The 13,782-nt window shown below is 39.5% G+C and overlaps 1 protein-coding gene across 1 annotated transcript in view; it reads right to left on the minus strand.

Moving 5' to 3' along the window:
- The window catches only part of TRAM1L1 (translocation associated membrane protein 1 like 1), a 242,873-nt gene that overhangs the window by 105,598 nt on the left and 123,493 nt on the right, over positions 1-13,782 (minus strand). Inside the window, exon 3 of the transcript XR_001596953.2 lies at positions 92-238. The gene's annotated coding sequence lies outside the window, so the exon portion shown is untranslated. The remainder of the gene's footprint in view (positions 1-91; positions 239-13,782) is intronic.

Here is a 13,782-nt window from a genome sequence, read left to right on the forward strand (position 1 = left end):
AGAAGACGCCCCCTACCCCCCGAGCTGGAAGAAGGCGCATCAGGCAGAAGGCTTGTGGACGCAGCCGCAGAGGCCGCCGACGCGTGCCTACCTCAGGCTGGCGTCCGGCCAGCACGCTGCGTCCTCCGCACAGGCCACCTCCGGCCTCCCGCCGGCCACACGCCTGCAGCGGAAGGCGGGTCCCAAAGCAGATCTCGGCGCCGGCTCTGCAGGGAAGCCGTGCTCATTCTCCGCTCCGCTGTGGACGAGAAGACAAACCAATGACCTGTGGTTAGTTGAAACGCACATGAAGTTAACCTTGCTAGGCCAATAATGGAAAAACCAATCGAAAGATAACACATTAGCCAGCACACTGACTGATTGATTCACCATGCTTTTCCCTAACAAGGCGTTACGGTCCTTGTTAAAGTAACTGGCTTGTTTTCTTCTAAATTCTATGCTTGTATGCTAGTCTCTTTTAAAAAATATTTTACATCTTCTTTTCCAAATGCCACTTTGATGAGCTTTTATGATCTTTTACAGAATACTTAGTTTTTTCTTAGTTCTTCATAAATATTTAACCTCTGTATATGACTATAGTCATCATTATTATTAATAATCATATTATTCCTTAATGGATAATAGCCAGATGTTATCATTGTTATTGGTATTAGTTTTATCATTTTCTTAATAAATGGTCAGTATCAAAGAACCATACCGATACACCTAGACTATCCTATTCTTCAATAGCCCAACAAAAGGAGATCCTGCAGTCTCACTTCTTAACTTCCAAATTCACTAATTCTTTCACATTCATGAAGCTCTTCCTTACATCAAACCTATCTTGCTCCTATTACGAATGACCCATTTGCTGTGGGTCACTGGACACAGGAAACAGCCGGCTGTACTTTCTATATGATCACATCAAGGATGAAATTATTAGGGAGCCATCTGAACGTGGCAGGCGACACACGAATCATGAAGACAGAGATACCCAGGAACGTCTTCGTCTTATCCTTCGAGGCGATGTCTTCGGGAAGACTAATGGTTACTCTCTTGACTAATACTTCAAAGAGTCAGCAACCTAGTAGGTCTTTGTTGCTAGAACATTATGGCAAACTTATTATTTTAAATTATGTCATCTAATTCTTTTGTGTTTTAATTATTAGCAATTTCATTTATTCGCCTGAGCATTCGTTGACTTGCTGGTCTCTTCCTTATATAAAACAACCCTACGTATCAAATTAATTAGATTATAAATTTCAACTTTTGAGAAAGTAATGAAGAAATGTCAATGATGATGTTTTTCTGTTTTCAATGCTGTATTAATTGAATTTTTAAATGATTACTATATATTAAAAGCAAAATTTATTTAATGAACATGTACATCGCTGTCCTCATATACCAGGCACGATTACAAGAGCTTTAAAAAGATCAACTCGCGAACCCTGCAACGATCCTTTCAGAGCAGCTGTATTACATCACAGCTCTAGAGCGCAGGAGACAGTGGGCCAAGGTCGCGCTGCTTTCAAGTGGCAGAGCTGGGAATTTTGTCTGCTTCCGGAAACAGAATGTTAACCACTACACCATGTCGTCAAAAAAAGCGTGGAGGGCAGGTCACGAGGGGATGACCACGGTGATGTAATTTCTGGCTCTCAGAAACGAGAGAGGGCAACTAGATAGTAAAACACACAACACAGCTAGACAGTACAGCCCCGAACTCAGAAACTACATTCACAACAAATCGAGGTGGCAAGGTGTCCTTAGAAACGTCAAAACACAATTGGCTGAGGATCAGCCACCAGTGACCACAAGACCCACCTTAAATCAGCACTTATGGCCGAGCAAGCGGAGCAGAGCAGCACGGTGTCTGGCAGAGGTGAGGGACAGTGAGCTCAAAAGGTGCAAATGCTGAAAGCGCGGCTTAAACAGGCAATGCCCTCCGTCAAATCCCACACGAGCCGAGCTGAAAGGCTCATAGTGAGGTCGTCTGAAAAGGCCAGAGCGGTTTGGCCCGCGGGAAATCTCAGTACTGACCAGCCAGGGGTCAAAGGCTGAGAAACCGTCTAGAGTGAAATGGAAATTGGGGAGGGTGGTTACAATAGAGATGAAGAAAGAGACATTTAGCAGAAAAGCAGACAGGGGAAAAAACAAAAACAAAACCCCAGAAAACCGTAGGGTGCAAGCCGCTATAGTTTTGGTGGTACGTGAAGACAAGAGAAGGAATTGAGGGATGTTTAGAAAACTTCCCAGAACCAGACTTCCTGCTGAAAGTCCAGGAAAAAAAATTATAACAAAATAAGAAAACAAAAATGTATCGCAGTTAAATGACATAGAAATTATTTTCCATGAAAGCATACCAAAAAATATGGTATAGATGAACTATAACATGATAACTTAAAATGAGCCGAAGTACATTCGATAACACTTAAGACATGAAAAACAACACTAAAAACAACATGGAAGAAAAACTTGAGCATATTCACAGAATTGGGAGAAAAAGCAGAAATAAAAGAAACTATCTTTTCAGAGAAAAGAATGAATTAGAGAAACTGAAGCAAAATAAACACAATAGGGAACAACTAGGGAGAAATAGAAGGTTAAAGAATGAAAAATCAGAAGTACATGAAAGAAGAGGTAAAAAACGATAATAAAGAGAAAGTTACAAATATTGAAGGTATTTGTAACTCAATTCAAGAAAACTTCCTTATATGAAAAGTAAAATTACATATTAGATAAGTATACCACATACATGGGAGTGTAGTCCCCAAAACGAATCATGACAAGAAATACTGGGCTTCAAAAAATAACGTTGACATTAGGCACAAAAAAGAAATTGACCTATAAGAGAGAAAATTAGTTCCCCTTTTTGACAGTAACATTTTAATCAAAAAGAAAATAGAGTAACATATTTAAGATCTGGAAGGGGGTGGGGTGAGAGTTTTATTCCCAGCAAAATTGATTTAAACTATACAAGTCCAAACAATTATCCATATAAGAACTAAAGAAATATTGTTTATATAAGCTCTTCCTGAGGAATTTACTAGAAGCTCTTCCTGAAGAATATACTAAAACCTCAGACTACTAAAATGATATTTAAAAACTATGATGAGCAGTGGTCACCAGTGTTAAATCTGTGGGTAGTTGTAGATCTAAGGAAGGCTAAATAAAGGTTAAAATGGAGAAAGTGTTGTTTGAACAGCTGTGTGCTCATATAGTTTTCTCTGCAAATAAGATTCTGCTATTTAAGGTGAATTAAAAGTGTTTATGTTCCAGCTTATAAATCACCCACATTAAGAAGAACGAAGTACAGAATCTGGTCATCAACAGTTACATGTTAAGCACTCGTGGTAAGTACCAACTCAAGACAAAGAAGCAAAGGACGTACTTAAAACACAAAATCTGAATTTGTACCAGAAAAACAAAAGAGTGACATCGTTTTTTTCACCAGAGAACGATGTTCTTCTTACACTATGTGATGAACATATCTTGTCAGCTTACATTCCAAAAAATGTCCATCAAGCATAAAAGACTGAGAGATGTGTTCAAATAAAAATAGCAATTTGCAATCTTCACTGTTTTTCCATTTCTCTTTTGATATTTGAAATAAAAGTGAAAAGAATGAAAAAAGGAAGATTTTATGCAATAACTTTTTTCATTCGATATCCTGCTTAGTATATATTAATCATTTTTTTATACAAACTAAATGTTGAAAATGAGAAAAGCCCTCTAAACGATGGAAATGCTCTCCTTTTTTTCAAATCTATTGAGTACTAAAGGTACATTTGTCCTTACACTACCTGATATGTCGCCAAAAAAAAAAAAAAAAAAATCCAGTCTTTATTATTAAGTAATCACACCAAAATGGCAATTTAATGATGTTACAGTGGAGAATTTAAGAGACACTGTTTATAGAAATGTTCGTTTTCTTTGTTACTAATGTCAGTGTGTCTGTGTCGTCAAAAGAGTTTTTTAAAAAAATAATCAGTCGACACTCTTAACAATGTAATTACTTTCATTGTCATTTCAATAAAGAATTCATCTAGTCATCTGGATTTCAGCAATTCATCTGGCTGTAAGATAGGGAACTTTTGTCTCTTAGGAAATAAATTGAGGGGCTCATCCATCAAGTCTCTAATCAATGGCTTTTTTTTCTTTTATAGCACTTGGAACATTGTGTTAGCAGGGACGCAGGGAAGCTGGAAGCCAAGTGTCTCTTTTTATTTCATTATTTCCAGCGGGTTCTCAGAAAATCAATGGTCTTTTCTTTTTTCAGCTAGAACTTTGTTTTTTTTTTTGTTACCTTGGCTCTACATTACTTTGAAATGGGCTACTTTATTAATATCCATGATATAGTACAATTGTCATACACGTGCCAGAAAAATAAAATGTTTCCTGTTCCTAAATGGTTCTGAGAAATATAAGAATGTGAATATTCCTCGGGAGGTGTGCGATGTTTTGATTTGCAGTGATTTTTATACGCATAGATGAGGTGACACCAAGGCGCGCATTTTTATGTATTTTTCGGGTTTGCAAGAAGACGTGTCAATACATAAACACAGTGTGAGGATTACAAACGACAAGAGAAAAGTTCTCCGCGAGAACTAAGTCCTCATGCCCTGGCCGGCTGTCGGGGCGGCGACCCCCCTCACAGACGGCGGGGCCCTGGGGCAGCCACCGCCCATGCGGGAGGCGGTGTCCCGCAGGACCCGCCCGGGGGTCTGGGGGAGGGGTCGCCCCACCGGGAGGAATCCCCCTGGGCTCTGCACACATGCCCACTCAGCACACTGTCACCAGCAGAGGACGGATCCCTCAGACTGACATGGCAGCTCTGTCAGGGACGCTAGGCCTCTAATTCCCAGGAATGCAGACAGTGACAGTTACCCCCCTTTCCGTCTTTTCCTCCCAAAAGGTGAACTGTGTGCCCAGGTTATAAAAATTCTGAAATAATATTGGAAGGTACGGACACTTCCAACAATCTCATAGGTTTTGATCCATTTTCTTCCTATAGCCATATATGGCAATGCATGCAGACACACTGCCCGGAGCTGGCCGTTGCTGATCAGATCGACCCCAGTTTAAAAGCATGAGCCTTAAGAATATTTAAATAATTTTAACTGCAGTTAATAAAAATAAAATAAAATGAAAATCCAATGATGAGAATTACTTGCTGTTATAAAAGTCTCAGACAATGAAATCTCTAATTTCCATCAAGAAATGTTGGTTAAATACAATTTTAGAAATTCACAGGCACTGTGTTCCTATCTTTTCTTTCAACTCTACTATAATTTGCGAATAAATCTACACTAGCTGATTGCTTCAAAACATACTATTCTATTTCTTCCATCGAGGGATGCTGGGCCGACTTTTGGGCAATTCAGCTCAGAGTTCTCTGCTATGCATAATTCAACTATAGAGAAGAAAAATTCAATCATAGTGCTAGAAAAAACGCCAAGAAAGGCTTTTGATTTCTTAGGATAAAAACTTGCTTTTAAAGGAAACTCATTTGTATCTCCTTCCTCTATGGTTAGCTCAGCCTCCGCCAGAATCTGTTGCAGCCGTCCGCCTGACCGTTGTACCGAGAGCTCTTTTCCCTTCAAACATGTCCTGCAAAGCTGTTTCTGGATCCATTTCGTAGCTGACGCACCAGGGAGAAGGAATCACAAAACGTGAGCTTATATGCGGCCACTTACAGAGCTTTGAGCGTGGGCCGGGCACCGGGCCGACCGCGTCTCTCTAAGCCATGGGGAAAGTTCACTCTGTTTTAGAAAACTTGGAGGCAGAGTGCATGAAACCAGAGACCAAGATTCGGCAATACGAACCATGGGAAATGGTCCATGGCTCTGCAATTAACCAAAACATTCATCAAGGTCATCTCTTTTTTAAGGTTCTATTGATCGATTATGCCAGTTATCGGCACACTCCTGATACAAACTGGTTTTGCGTTCAGAGAAGTACAATCATTGGAAAAGGTTTCTGTCTTTGAGGAAAGGAAAACAAAAAACAAAAAACATGTAATGGCACCAAAAATTATGCTTTGGGAGGACATCAGCCCCCAGAAGAAGGGACTGATTTAATGGCCCTGTCAGCTACAGTCTCCAAACCATTTACATTCCTGCTTGTCTTGCTGAGAGAGAGAGAGAGAGAGAGAGAGAGAGAGAGAGAGAGAGAGAGAGAGAGAGAGAGAGAGAGAGAGAGAGAGAGAGAGAGAGAGAAAGAGAGAGATGTCGGTTAAATGCTACACCTCAGCCAAAGATGCAAACGTTTGCAGGTTCTGGAAAAATGAACTGGTGTGTTTCCATATATCATTTACCTATTTTTAGAAAGGCATCCATTTCAGAGTGATGGTCACTGACTGCTGCCTTCACACAGTCTGGAGACATTGCCACAGGTTTTGTGAGAGTGACAGGCAATTTGAAAAAGAAATGATTTGAAAATTTTTTGAAAGGCCACCTCCAGCAATATACACTGAGCACTTATAATTAGCTACACACCCTCAGGATATCTGATAAATTACTCATTCTCATGCATAAAAAACCTGCTTTTAGTATCTCCCAACTTCCTTTAACTCTGTGGATTAAAACTAAGTTGTATTTGGTTCGGCTTAGCTTTCATTTGAAGAAACTACTTTAGCTGAGTGTCTTGAAAAAACAGAAGGGGAATGTGAAGGAGAGCACAAATTAGGGGAAAAGGTTAGTGACACATAACGGATCCTCACTGCACACATCATTAGGAAAATGTCCTGCATTTATGTATACAGATTCCAATTCCTGAGAAGTTAGGACCTCTTTACTGACAATTGCAAAGGTAGAGAGTATTTAAAGAATACACAGACAGGTGGCTTTAGATTGCAATGAGGTAGAATCAATGAAAACAGGGTAAGAACTTTATACCAAAGTTTATAAATATGCTTTTAGCTCCATATAGTCAAGATACCAAGACTGACACTACTTTTTTTTTGGGGGGGGGGGGGTGGGGAGTAGCAATAAGACATGAAGTGCCAACAAGAACCCCGAGGAACACACGCACGAGGTGAAAAAAGAATCATGTGACACTCCATTTAACATTGACTGACTTTAGAATGTGATCGCAACAATGACAGGAAAAGACTACCTGGAGACATCTAGCCAGGATGATTTCGCTATTGGATGCACCTGCTCTTCTCCAAACACCATTTATAGAGGAAAAAAAAATTTTTTTTAAACTTAGTTTTTAAAAATAAGATAAACACCTTTGGAGGGAAGGAATAGGACAGAAACCCCAGCAGTGACTTGGCTGAAGACGAACCCCACTGGACTGAGCCGGGGTGACAGCAGCGCCCCCTGTTTGGGCCGCCGCGGCATTGAAGGAAGCCGAGTGGCCCCGTTGGACTCAGGGGGCGGCCTTGGCGCGCGCTGCGTGCCGCTGGCGCCCGCGGGGTCCGTTTGTGAAACGACGATGCGAAGGGAAAACAGACGTCACCGCAGCGAGCGCCGCGGCTCCCGGCAGCGAGCGTGCTGGAGCCGGGACATCGCCTCCCGCCGTGCACCGGGACCAGCCGCCCACGGCGTGCCGCCCCCTCCAACCCCTCCGGCAGGGTGTGGGACCGCCAAACCCCGGGGGCCGGCCGTGGGCCCCGCGACCTCGCCAGGCAGCTGGGCCGAGGACGCCAGCCCGGAGGCCGCGGTCTCTCCCCCCGTCGACTGGGACCAGCCGCCCTCCAACACCCCTGTTCCCTTCCCTGCTTGACTTTTCTCCATGACACTTGCCAAGATCTCACCAAGCTATTTATTACGTATAGTTATTCGTTTATCGGAACAGGTGGGTAGGGAGTTTTATCCATTTTCGTTCTGGGATGCTGAGACATTGCCACAACATGTTGCATAACGAACTAACTCAAAACTCAATGACTTCAAACGGCGACCGCCTCATCACCCACGGCCACACAGGACGGTGCGTCGGCACCCACACGTCTGCACCCACAGGGCCAGGTGCTCGGCATTTCGTCACTCGGAGACTTTCGATTTTCCATCATTTAGTCATGTTCTTCAGAGACGCTATCTTACCTGTAATGCTTTCTCTCTTCTCTACTGTATATTATATAGAAATTACACTCATTTCATAAACTCACCAAATTGATGCATCTAATTTTAACGTTTAACCAAAACAAAACAGTGCTACCTTTGATCATAATTACAATTCAGAAAATGAAATATCTGATGTCCAGAAGTTTCTTCTTTATCTATTATTCACCAGATTAACATCATGGATTTTGACAAAGATCACAAGACATCATTGTCAACTATTTTAAACCCACAGTCCCTGTATTGTGATTTTAAGAAGCTGCTTCTGAAAGAAACTTAAGAATGCTTTTTAATTTTATCTCGAGACAGAGAAGTTTTATTTATGAATGATTTCATATATTTATATGCAAATAGGCCTTCCTTTGATGTTTCACTATTGAAGGCAGAGAAGACATGTTTGCCTCAGGCATTTCATCCTCGCCATGAGCTTTATGGAAACAGATAATATATTGTTGAGCTTTTAAAGAATTCTTATAAGGAACTGCGTGGTAAGCCTGTTCCTGTTTATGGAATTCCAATATGGAAAAGAGCTTTAAAAAATCCATTATTAGAAAATTAATGTGAAAGATTTATGCACTAGTCAATTTAATTTAATGAAATAAAGTTTGGGGATATATTGATTACTGAGAAAAGGACATGGCGAGAAATATTTATGAAAACAGTATGCTTTAAAAAGCTGATTTGACTCTTAATGAAATAAAATTTAAGGAGGCTAATACAATTACGTTCACACACAGTTACCATATTTCTACATGTAGGTATTCGCCTACATATACATGCACGCACACACTCTACGCAGGTTACACTTTGTAAATACAGAAAAAATGCCTAATTTTTCAAGGCTTCTATTATCATGAAATTGATCTTCATTATCCACAAGTTTGTATATGCTTATATTGTGTTTTTAATTAGAACATAAACATTACTTGCATTTTAATTAAACATAACATACCTTTGATGCATTGTTGGTCATTAAAGTTTGTAACTTTTTTGCTTTAATTGGAATTATATTATCATCATTCAATCCTTAGAAGGCTTAACAATATTGTAAAAATATATAAATATATGTTATCAAAAACACACACAAGGTTTTCCGAAAGGTTATAATATACGTTAAGAAAAAGTTACCAAAATACCAATATACAATGGAAATAAAAACAACAGAAGCAGTAATGGAAACTAACGAAAAAAATTCTGTGGGATCAGCTTATCATGCACATGAAGAAAGGGTTTGATCCTATGCTGTCAAAGACACTGAGGGAGGTATCAACAAAGATATTTAAGAAAAAATAAGATAAAGGAAGGAAGGAAATGAAGAAAACTAACCTGTAAAATAACATCTCTTTATTAACACAAAGCATTTCACATTTGTACTGTAACGAGAAGAGACAAATACCCTAAAGAGAGAGAGGAGAGAGAGACGGACCAAGAGAAGTTAGAAGCTCTTTACAACTTTAGAGATTATGTTCTCTTCCCAAATAGATGGCCAAGGCACACCCCCACACACGTGCTCATAAAATATCATACCACTTACTTTTCTAGTGTATTAGAGCAACTCATCACCTAAGGAAGCTTTAATATGGCAGAGTAACGTTAGAATTATTGCCAAGAGAGACTCCTTCCCGCCCCGAATCCAAGACTTAATAGCCCTAGAGTCAATAACCACCTTAATACCTGAATGAAATGCATTATCTTTGCAATTATGCATAAAATGCTGACACTATATACACGCATGCACATGAAACACGCACATACATGCACAACAATATACATTTTTTCACGAACCATAGAGAAAATTCAAATTCTCCTATGGTTATATTAGACTGCATTTGTTTTAAATCAAAATATTAAACTCAAACACCTAGTAAGTTAAAATGTATGTTATTAAACTTTTCTACTTGTTTGATTGTCTTAGGTTAGGATTTAAAACTACATGCATATTTCTTACTATAATTTACTTGTCATGCCAATAAAACTATATAAAATAGTTCTTTTTGAATTTTGCAAGGACATCCATGTAAAATGAGTATAAATCAAGCCAGTATCTTGAAATTTACATATATTTACCTTATTTTGACTTCAATAAGTATAATCGATCTTCACACATACATACATACATACATATGTAGTGTTTTATGTATTCATGTGAAGAATCATTATAATTAACAGATTTCTTTAAGTATTTAGCTAAATAATGCCACACACAACAAGAATAATATTTCATGTGTCTTGTCTTTAAAACTCCAAAGTATTTGAAAAAAGTATCATATTTTTAGCCAGTGATGGAAAAATTTCCAGATGGTAAAAAATGTGAATGATAAAAATAGGCAAATTGAAATTAGAACTGTGATAGATTAATTTCCTTTCGGTTGTCCTTATGTTGTTTGTATTCATGCCAAGTACATGAGCCAACAGTCTCAAAAAGCAGACAGTAAAGAAAAGGAAAGGACTATTTCTAAAGCAGTATTCAATAACATTTATGAGTTGAAAATCAAAATAACGACCCACAAAATATAATCTCGGTTCTCTTCTCATGTTGAGCATCTCTGAACGTGTGCCTTGAACACGCGAAGCCCTGCCTTCCACGTGCTTTTGGACGTTAGGTGCACGTCAGCTGATTACTAGGACTAGGCTGCCTATGAAAATGAAACTTGCGCTGAGCTGTCATATGAAAGGGCAATCAATCCCTCCTGATTAAAATCGGCCCATGATTTTTCCTTGAAAAGTAAACACGAATTTATCAAACACTCATGGAACAAAGTCAGCAGGAATCAGGAAAGGCACAGTCCTCCTTCTGAGTAGAGATTAATTTTTCAACCGTCTCCTCTTTGTATCTAAAATTATCTTCTGCCAGTGTGTGGTGAGTTTCCGCGACAGCCCGCAAAGGTTAGTGACACTCACTGGTAATACTCCTGGGTTTGCACGAGCAACGCCAGTGAAGGCTGCCTTGTAATCTCCCCAAACTCCCAGGGGGGTGTAACGTCACAGGGCCTTCCTTGGGGAATTCGTTCCTCCTCTGCCTTCGGCTCTGGGCTCTGCACTTGGTCTGCATGCACTACGTGAGTGTTAACCGCTGTTTTCATTTTATGTTCATGGTAAGTTACTATTTGGTATTGCGTGAAGACAAACTCGGATGAGCGGTTTTCCACCATGGGCAAGAAAGCGCTCTCGAATGAAAGCTCTATCTGAAAAATCCATGATAGAATAAAATCATAAACCCAAAACAATCAAAAACATAATAATATTCGAATACGTGTTTTTTGCATAGCTACTCACCAAGAGTTCACAGACACTCATTTTTTTTACCTATGTTTTTCCTTCCCAAATTTTGTGTCTAACTCTGAATATCTAGCTCCAATCTCTTAAAAACTATGAAAAATTTTCTTGAAAACTTCGTTTTCTTGTCTTGATTTTTCTTATAATTCCAACTGACAAATTTATACTCTTACTCTCTTAAACACACTTTGTGAATTGTAATTTATTATGGATTTAGCTACGGTCGCTTGGAACCTCTGTGGCAGTGAAGATGTGAGAACTCTTGGCAGCCCGGTGGCCGTGCACCGGACGGGCAGCATGGTCCACGTTATCGTTACCTGCCTCACGGGGAACGTGAGAAGCCCCGAATATATAACTGGAGCAAGAAGACACGTTTTTGAGAACCTGACATGTTAAAAATAGAATCTTAAGGAAAACACACGCAAGAAAAAGTGAACAAATAAACTGCGGTAAGAATCCTCTCTATCAATACTGCAGCGACGGCTTTGTTCAAAGATAGAAAGCATGTGGGAGGTTAGAAAGAAAAACATTTCACTAAATCTCAAGGCTGTGTAGATTTTATGAAAATTACAGCTATTTCCTAATTGGGGGGGGGGGCAAATTTTTCTTTCAAAGGGCCAATGACAAGTACCGACGGTGATTTTAAAGACATTCCCCAGTGCTCATCACATCTTGAAACGAGCGAAATTTCAGACATAAACAGATTAATATCTTAAATAAAAACTACATCACTGATTCCCACTGATTGACTGACATGGAGAGGATTCACTGACTCTTAGAAAATGAGAATTTTTAAAAGGTCATCGGTCTGCTGACGAGACCAATCACAGGACCGCTGTCTGCATCACGTCTTCGACATGATTCACACTGCACACCGTGGTTCCCGGAAACGCATAGCCCTGGGCTTACGGCAAGAAAATGTCGGCGGAGCATACACTCTAAAACACACCTGACTGGGGGGTACACTCCCAAGTCTTCACCCCCTCTTGGCCTCACCTCCTTCAAAAGGCTTAAATAATTCATAAATTTCTGAACGAAACCCTCGTTCCTCCAGAGCTAACGAACCGTAAAGGTGACTTCAGTTCTCAAGCGCATGGCCTGGCTGAGAGTTTCAGACAGGTGTCTGAACCGATCGTGAACATACCAAAATGCTCTTCTTCCCTCAGCATTGTACAGAAGCCTCTCAGCCAGTTCTCGGGCAGGACGGTTACTGCCCGTGACATATGAGACGGGAAATATGATAATAAGTTCCACATGTGTTTAGCATAAAGCTTTGATGACTTGTGCATGTACTATTTTCTATGTAATTTCTCTGAATACAGTACTTTGGAGAAATTTGTCACAGGCATTTGAAATTAATGTGTCAGGCTGTCACAAATATACACTAAAATCTATAGAGTCTGTGCTTATTGTTTTGATTCTGTGTCAAATGCATTATCGACTGTAACATAATGTTTATTTGCTTTCTTAATAAGTAAGAACATATCTTTCTCAGATGCTCCCAGATACTGATAGCAATGCACTTAAATATTTGATTTTTTCCCATAAACGGTGTGTTTGAATAAGTTGAATTACTTAAGAATGAGAGGAAACTGAGTGAAATAACTGCGTTAAATCAAGCCTCAAAGAGCTGAAAAGAACTTCTGTGTTTTTTGCTATTCCTTCACCCTTTAAACTATTTTTTCATAATTACTCCCTTTTTTCTCTTTCTCGAAGCACATAGTTAACATTGTATATTATACTTCCAGATGTCCACGATCAAACTGAATGTCTTCAATTTAGTCAAATCCACAGTAGCTTTTGCTAATTGTTGTTAAAAATAAAACAATCCAATAGCTGAAGGAGAACCTGACAATAGCAGGCAAACTATCATCTTAGCAAGTTTCACGTCTTTGTTTAGCCATGCTGAAAAGAAAACTTTATTTTTAGCCATTTGGTGCAAAATAAAGGATTATATTTCACTCTTAACTTTCGTATTTGTAAAAGCATGTTCAAATTGTGTAAAAATTGCTGGAGATTAGTATTTATACTACGCATTACTTAAGAGTGCGAAATTAAAATCTAAATGGATACGGCACATGATCGGTGATGAAGCCATGCCACTGCCAAGAAACTCACGCAGTGCTGTGGCATTCTCAAAAGAGTGCCTCGGCTACGCCAATGTCATTGTGTGAAGGGATGCCTGTACTCATGAAGTCTGCATTACGCCTGGCAGCTGGTACCCAGCACTACTGGATGCTCCTGCAAGTCAAACCAAGTGGAGCCTCAGTCCATGGAGGAAATAAACAAAGAAACTTGTTCCAGAGCTTTCTAGGATCAAGGGGAAGAATAAAGACTTACCTATGCAGATAAATGAGCTATCACTTTAAGATATTTCTTTTTATAAGCAAATCATTTATTCCCCTTATAAAAAGAAACTCACAGTTAATTCTACTTCCTCCTACACTTCGTATTACTTTTTAAT

Source organism: Rousettus aegyptiacus, unplaced genomic scaffold (genome assembly GCF_014176215.1).
Source record: "Rousettus aegyptiacus isolate mRouAeg1 unplaced genomic scaffold, mRouAeg1.p scaffold_m13_p_16, whole genome shotgun sequence".
Classification (NCBI taxonomy): domain Eukaryota; kingdom Metazoa; phylum Chordata; class Mammalia; order Chiroptera; family Pteropodidae; genus Rousettus; species Rousettus aegyptiacus.